General features: G+C 38.4%; 2 non-coding genes across 2 annotated transcripts; both read left to right on the forward strand.

Moving 5' to 3' along the window:
* Window positions 1–646: 646 nt before the first annotated feature.
* LOC131226548 (small nucleolar RNA R71) lies at window positions 647–753 on the forward strand. Its single transcript, XR_009161922.1, has one exon. It is a non-coding gene; the product is annotated as a small nucleolar RNA R71 (small nucleolar RNA).
* A 7,036-nt stretch (window positions 754–7,789) lies between these two features.
* LOC131226453 (small nucleolar RNA R71) lies at window positions 7,790–7,897 on the forward strand. Its single transcript, XR_009161837.1, has one exon. It is a non-coding gene; the product is annotated as a small nucleolar RNA R71 (small nucleolar RNA).
* The last annotated feature ends 204 nt before the right edge of the window (window positions 7,898–8,101 follow it).

Below are 8,101 nucleotides of genomic sequence, written 5' to 3' on the forward strand. Positions count from 1 at the left end.
AAAAAGATTGAGTGTATCCTCAAGAGATGGTTTCCTAGATTGTGGAGGTACTTGTTGATACTGTGAGAACTGCTGAGGTTGTTGACTGCCAACTTGGGAGTAAGGTTGCATAGGAGGATTTCCAGATGGTCCTCCTTGTTGTGGTCCTTTTGCCCAAGAAAAATTTGGATGCCTAGCCCACCCTGGATTGTAGGTGTTTGAGTAAGGATCATTCTCAGTTCTCCGAAAGGTGTTCATAGCATGTACTTGTTCAGAGAGAAATTCTGGAAATGCTGAACTAGATGGACAAGACTGCGTAGGATGAGCGAGACTAGAACATATGGCACATGACTCGACTTGAGTTGTTTGTGGAGGTCCATTGTTTAACATTAAAGCATCCACCTTCTTTGTCAGGCTATCAATTTTGGCATAAAGATCTGGCGTGACTCCTACCTCATATATACCCCCTTTCTTCAGTGGTTGAGGACTTCTTTCACCTCTATTTGAATAGTCCCATTGCTGGGAGTTTTCACACAAGGTTTCAAAGAAATTCCAAGCTTCGACATCACTTTTGGTCATGAATGACCCTCCACTGGTGGCGTCAACCATGCGACGGTTTTGGGGTGTCAGACCATCATAGAAGTATTGAACCTGTTGCCACTTTTCAAAACCATGGTGTGGACATTTAAGAAGTAAATCCTTCCATCTTTCCCAACATTCATGAAAGTGCTCACCCTCTTTTTGTGTGAAATTCGTAATTTCTCTACGGAGAGCATTAGTTTTGTGAACCGGGAAGAACTTGTTTAAGAACTTCTTAGACAGTTGGTCCCATGTAGTGATAGACCCAACTCCTAGAGAATTCAACCATGCTTTCGCCTTATCCTTCAAAGAAAAAGGAAAAAGGCGCAAACGGATCGAATCATCTGAAAAGTTTTGGAACTTAAAGGTGGAGCAAATGTCTAAGAATTCTTTCACATGATGATATGGATCCTCCTTATTTGAACCATAAAAGGAGGGCAACAATTGTATGACCCCGGGTTTAAGTTCAAAGTGTGTTGTCGTGGTGGCAGGCAACACTATACATGAAGGCGCATTGAATTGGACAAGAGCTGAATAATCTCTAAGAGCTTTAGTTCCATTCTCTTCTGCCATTTCAAATAGGATGTTTCTAAATCTTCTACGAAAGGTTCTTTCTATTTCAGGATCGAAAGGTGCTAGTTCTATGTTCAGAGATCTACGTCCTAGCATAAACTATGTTATCAATATAAGAAAGAAAACTAAACTAAGATGCAACCTAAGATGAATAAAACTAAAAGAAAAAGTTATGAATTCCTAAAAACAAGAGAAAGCTATGTAAACGAGAATTGGAATGAAAAACCCGGAAAAGGAGATGATGAATGTCTGAAGATTTGAGAGCTCCTCCTTTTGAAGACAATCTTATGAAGACAATCTTATTTAGCAGCTTCCTTCCTCAATTCTTGTAGACATAACAAAAATAAATTGAATTTCCTAAAATAATGCTAAAAAAATCCTAAGCAACGGTTAATTTCTAAAGAAGAAAGTTTCTAATCTTAGAAATAAAAGCTAAGTTAGTTTCTAAAAAGGAAAAAAAAAATTTCTAAAGCTAGAAAATAGAAAGTTACTTGAAAGAAGAATCAAAATCTAAATTTAGAAAATAGGAAATTTCTAAAAAAAAGAAAGCCTAGAAATAGAAAATTTCTAAAAAAAAATAAAACCCTAATTCTAAAAATAGAAATTAGAAAAAAATAGAAAATTTGGAAAGAGATTACCAAATTAGTAGTTTATGTCAGGTCCCTACAAAACAGGAAATAGGTTAGTTTCTAAAAAAATTTAACCTAAAGTTAGTAAAAAACCTAAGACTATGAATTATGATAAGAGAGAATCCTAAATCCAATTGGACCGAAACAGTCAAAACTTGATGTTTTATTTAAACCAACCTGATTTAAATGATTTTAAACTCGCAAGTATACGAATCAGATGTAAATATGGTACGTATTACGAGATCGTTCCCACGAGGACTGGTTGTCACAATTCAAAATTAAAGACTCTTCTTAACTAATCCAACAAATATTTGCGATAGTAATTGAATAAACTAAATAAAAATCAATGGAAAAATAACCGAGAATAATGAGGAAAATTCAATCAAGGAGAAGACTAGGACTTTCGAATCCACCCCTAATTATCATAAACCTTGTTCTACCTGTTGATTCACCCTAATTCAGATTGATATCAAAATAAATAAAGCGCACTCTATGTCCTTGGTCGGGCACACAGAATGTATAATTCCTTAAAGCATATGGATCACATCTTTCCATCCATGGTCAGGCATGGAGAGATGTAGATTCCTGTTTCTTCCTCTATAGGAACCTGTTCATGGTCAGACACAAGCACCTAGATAATATTCCAAACAACATCCATAACTAGACTTTGGTTGAGCTCTTAGAATGGAGAAGTACAGAACTTCCAATTAAGCACACTAGAGAAGAAAACACATCAATTAAATCAAAACGAAATCAACACATAACAAGGGTTATTCAAGTTAGGGGCTTCATCTCAGCCCTAGCTAAGAAATTTAGCTACTCATGGAATCAACTGGAAAGAAGGAAAAATATAGATGATAAAAGAAAAACATCCTTCCAATCTCTCCCTTCTTTCTTCCTCTCTATCTCTTGCTTCTCCAAGCTGAAAAGTCTCCACAACTTGGATGATCCGGCTCCCTGGAATCGCTCTTGTTTTTTCTTTTGCTTTCTTCTCTTCTTCTTCCCTTTCTCTTCTCTGGATCTTTCCTCTCTACTCTCCCAAACGAGCCCTTTTTTCTCTTATAGGTGCTGGAAGGACGGTGGAACAGCCGCGTGCGGATCCCTTTTCGCAGCCGAGTTCAGATGCAAAACAGCCCCCCCTTTCCTCGCTTAGTTTCCTAATAAATATCGTCCCTTAGGACGTTTCCGAGTTATCTTCATGATGGACGGATCAGATCTTTCATCTAATCAAGTATGATGGGCCACAACCGCTGCAACAGTCGGACAGCGTCCGGGCGCGCGAAAACAGGGTATGCGGAGTTCTTCCGCTGTGATGCTCGATGGGCCCCACTTCGATGTTATTTTGATAAATCCAATCCGTCCATTGGATGCAGGATGAAATTTCGACCGCATATGGATCATTTTGGATTTGCATGGACGCGGCCCATTGTAGCAATCATGCTGTAATCATTCTGGACGTCATGGGGCAGCTTGTTTGTGTCCTCTGTACCGAACACGTGTGCACGTATGGGTACAAAATGTAAACGTGGTTTTGCAGTTGTCGAATCCTTCTACACGATGAACGGTTTAGATTAAACGTTTGTGCCATGGGTGGGCCCCACAGATTCGTAAAAACGGACTTTCCATCCGTTACGCTTGCTGCGCCAGAAACGGCAACTGCCGTCTTTGAGAGGAAGGAGCGGGTCAGCGCCTGCTGACCCGCCTTAGTCGATCGGTGCTCGTCGGGTGTGTGTACACTATGTACACACGCTGTACATATGAGGACCACTGTGATGCTGTAGAGAAATCCAATCCATTAATCCTGTTTCTCATCTTATTTAAATCGTCTGGGTCAATTTTGAAGTATATCCAGATTGTAGGTGGGCCTAAAATTGGAGATTAATGGGCTGATGTGTCCGTTGGCCCACTTCTCGAGATATCCAATGGTTGAAATTTAATATGTATGGTTTATTTATGGCCTGTAGGCCATGTATGGAGTTTCGAACCAATCGGATAGCGGGAACCTTGTGATCTTGCATTCTGGACCATTTTCGGGCCTTTTTAATGTGAACGGCTTGATTTACTCTGATCCCTGGCATGTAAATTCTTCAGTCTTAGTTCTCTGGAGTGCGTCCTTTGCTCTGGTGACTTCGAAGTGTCAAATCCATGCTTGTAATACTCTTTTTCCATCAACGCTCCCGATTTCATCCTGCAACAAAAATATAATTAAAATATTCCATTAAGCATTATCATATACGTAAAATCAGGTAATATTTGGGGTCTAATATGTAATATTCAACCCTCATCACTAGGGTTAGGAAATTTGTATGGAAAAGAGAGCTAGGGTTTTAAGGTCTTTATATAGGCCTAACATTGATGGCGGAAACCATGTGATCTTGCATTTTGGATCATTTTCGGGCCTTTTTAACATGAACGGCTTGATTTCCTCGGATCCCTAGCATGTAAATTCTTCAGTCTTAGTTCTCTGGAGTGCGTCCCTTGCTCTGGTGACTTCGAAGTGTCAAATCCATGCTTGTAATACTCTTTTTCTATCAACGCTCCTGATTTCATCCTGCAACAAAAATATAATTAAAATACTCCGTTAAACATTATCATATACGTAAAATCAGGTAATAATTGGGGTCTGATATGTAATATTCAACCCTACGTTCTCTATTCATTTCTTATCTTTTATCTCTAAGTCAAATTTCTAGAGTAGGATGATCTATCTCAAAAGTCTCGGCTTTGCATCCTTCTTAGATAGTAAATATTTCGAAACCGAGTGGTCTATGAAAATGACTAAACTTATCTAAAGCAAAAACTAGAGCAAGTAATTCCTTTTCAGTTATTGAGTAGTTCACTTGGGTCGAGTTTAGAGTTCTACTTGCATAGTGAATAACATAGGGCCGTTTATCTTTCCTTTGGCCCAAAACAGCCCCTATGGCATAATTACTTGCATCACACATTAGTTCAAAAGGAAGTGTCTAATCTAGTGGACGCATGATAGGTGCAGTGGTAAGGGATGATTTAATTTTATTAAAGGCACTTACACAAGCATCTGTCGACTTAAATGGGACATCCTTTGGAAGAAGATCAGTCAAGGGTCTAGTAATGGCACCCTTGATGAATCTTCTATAGAAACTGGTGTGCCCTAGAAGTGATCTAATATCTCTAATAGTTCAGGGAATAGGTAGACTAACAATAATATCCAGTTTTGAGCGATTTACCTCGATTCCATTTTTGGAGATAACATGGTCTAAAATAATTCCCTTTTGAACTATGAAATGACACTTCTCTCAATTTAAGACAAGGTGCTTCTCTTCACACCTAGATAAGACAAGAGATAAATTGTTGAGGCATTCCTCAAAACTACTCATAAATACCGAGAAATCATCCATGAAAACCTCAAGAAACTTTCCAACCATATTTGAAAAAAATACTTAACATACACCGTTGGAAAGTTATTGGGGCGTTGCATAATCCAAATGTCATCCGTTTGAGAGCAAACATGCCAAATGGATAAGTGAACATGGTTTTCTCTTGGTCTTTTAGGGCTATCTTTATTTGGTTATATATGGAATATCCATCAAGGAAGCTATAAAAGGAGTGACCTGCGACCCTCTTTAAAACTTGATCAATGAATGGTAGAAGGAAATGGTTCTTCTTTATGACCATATTCAATTTTCTATAGTCAATGCAAACACGCCAACCTGTGGTGACACGTGTTGGTATGAGTTCATTATTAGAATTGTATACGATAGCTATTCCGAATTTCTTTAGAACTACTTGGGTTGGACTCACCCAAACACTATTGGATATTGGGTAGATGATTCCCACATCCAACAATTTGATCTCCTCATTTTTTACAACTTCCATAATGTTTGGATTGAGATGCCTTTAAGGTTGTTTAATTGGTTTGACGTCATCATTGAAGTGGATCCGATGAGTGCATATGGAAGGGCTTATACCCTTAATGTTAGAAATAGTCCAGCCCATGGCTCCTTTATTGTCCCTTAAAAACATTCAACAATTTAATCTCTTGATCTTTGTTTAAAAATAAAGAGATCACCATAGGATAAGTTTCATTTTCACCTAAGTATACATACTTAAGCTCATCTGGTAGTAGTTTTAGATCAAGCTTTGGAGCATTGGTTGGTGATGGTAGAGGTCGCGAATCCTTGATAGACAAGATTTGAGTGCGCGATCTCCATTGGTATATACCAAAGTCCTGCGTGGTAATGCTCTCATTATCATCATAAATTTCAGCAAGCACTTTTTCTAAATAAAAAATTTTCAAGTCCTCAAAGACTTTAATCAATTCCTTAGATAGGCTAGGTTCAAGCTCCTCTTCCTCTATCAAGCAGTCTATAAAATTTAGCTCATGGATCTCATTATTTTCTATAGGCTGCTTACATAGATTGAAAATATTTATCTCTAAGGTCATGTTACCAAAAGACAACTTCATCATTCCATTCCTGCAATTGATGATTACATTTGAAGTTGCTAGGAATGGGCGACCTAAATTAATGGGAACTTGAGCGCTAGCATTTATACATGGTTCAATGTCTAGTACAATAAAATCCACAGGGAAGTAGAATTGCTCCACTTGGACTAACATGTCCTCTAAAATTTTTCTTGGTACCTTAATGGAGCAGTCAGCGAGTTGGAGTGTAATCGTAGTTGGTTTAAGCTCGCCTAACCCATTTATTGGTAAACCGAATAAGGTACTAAGTTGACACTTGCACCCAAATCTAGCAAAGTATGCTCAATTTGAAAATTTCCGATAATATAAGAAATAGTGGGACTTTCTGGGTCTTTGTATTTGGGTATGTCCATTTTCTAAATGATAGCACTCACTTTCTCAGTGAGGGAAGCCTTCTTGTGCACGTTTAATTTCCTCTTCACAGTGCACATGTCCTTGAGATATTTAACATATGATGGAATTTGTTTAATGGCATCAAGCAGAGGAATATTCACAATAACCTTTTGGAGCACATCCAATACCTCTTGATATTTCATGGGGACAGTCGGGTTCCGAAGTCTAGATGGGAACGGAACTAGAGGCTCATGTGACTTAGTCTCTTTACCCTTTTGTTGTTGCAGTTCTTGAATTATAACGGGTTCATCAATCTCTTGAGACTGGCACATCCTCCTATATTTCTACCGGTTATATTATCTTGTTATTGATCTCTTTTCCACTTCACAAGGTAATGATGGCCTTAGCTTGTTCATGATGTAGCTCACTTGGATTTGGGTCTCTAACAAAATGTATATTTCTGGGGTTTGGCACAGGTTGAGAAGGAAGTGTGCCTTTTTCCATAGCATTTAGTTGAGTCACAATCTTAGTCATGACTGTCTTTAATTCCTGATTTAATTGTATTAAAGACTGATTCATTTGAGCTTGAGAGTTTATGAATGCGGTCAATGCATCCTCCACAGATGATCGCTTTGGTAGGGGCATATATGGTGCATTGTTAGATGCCCCAAAGAAGTTGTTTTGTGGAGGCCCTTGGGGTGCATTGGGCGCATTAATTTGTGGTCTACTCCTCCAACTAAAATTAGGATGGTTACACCAATTTGGATTATACGTGTTTCCCATTGGTTGCACAATTGGCTTTGGTAGTTATTTATAGCATTTGCTTGCTCATGCTCATGCATGATATCTTGTACAACTGGGATTGTTGGACAATCCTTTGTGTCATGGTCGGCACAACTACAAATGCTACAAAAATTACCTAAGGAAGTGTTTTCTTTAATCATATCAACCTTCATAATTTCCAAGGCTTCGACCTTTCTAGCCAATGCAATGAATTTTGCATTAAGGTCATCTTCCTCTCTTAGGACGTACATCCTCTCTAGGAATGAGTCTAGTTTGGTCTGGTTTAGTAGAGACATCCCATGTTTGAGTATTCTCTGCTAACATGTCTTGAAAAACCCAAGCCTCATTATGATCTTTGTCAAGAAAGGTTCCACCACACATCATCTCTATGAACTGACGGGTATCCATGGTGAGCCTTTTTTGGAAAGCATCAATCAAGTGCCATGATTCATAACCATGATGTGGGCAAGTGAGTAAAAGGTCTTTGAAACTCTCCCAAGCTTGGAAAAATAATTTATTCCCCCTTTTGAAAAAATGACATGATTTCCTGTTTAAGTGCATTTGTTTTGTACCCAAGAAAGAATTTTTTCAAAAACTCTCTACTTAAGGTTTGCCATGTAGTGATGGTATGGGGTCTTAGAGAGTTGAGCCATGCTTTGACCCGATCCCTTAGAGAAAATGAGAATATCCTAAGTTTGAGTGCATCCCTATTGCCATTGTTTACTTGTAATGTTACAATCACTTCCTCAAAGTCCTTGAGGTG

The sequence above is a fragment of the Magnolia sinica genome, chromosome 14 (assembly GCF_029962835.1).
Source record: "Magnolia sinica isolate HGM2019 chromosome 14, MsV1, whole genome shotgun sequence".
Classification (NCBI taxonomy): domain Eukaryota; kingdom Viridiplantae; phylum Streptophyta; class Magnoliopsida; order Magnoliales; family Magnoliaceae; genus Magnolia; species Magnolia sinica.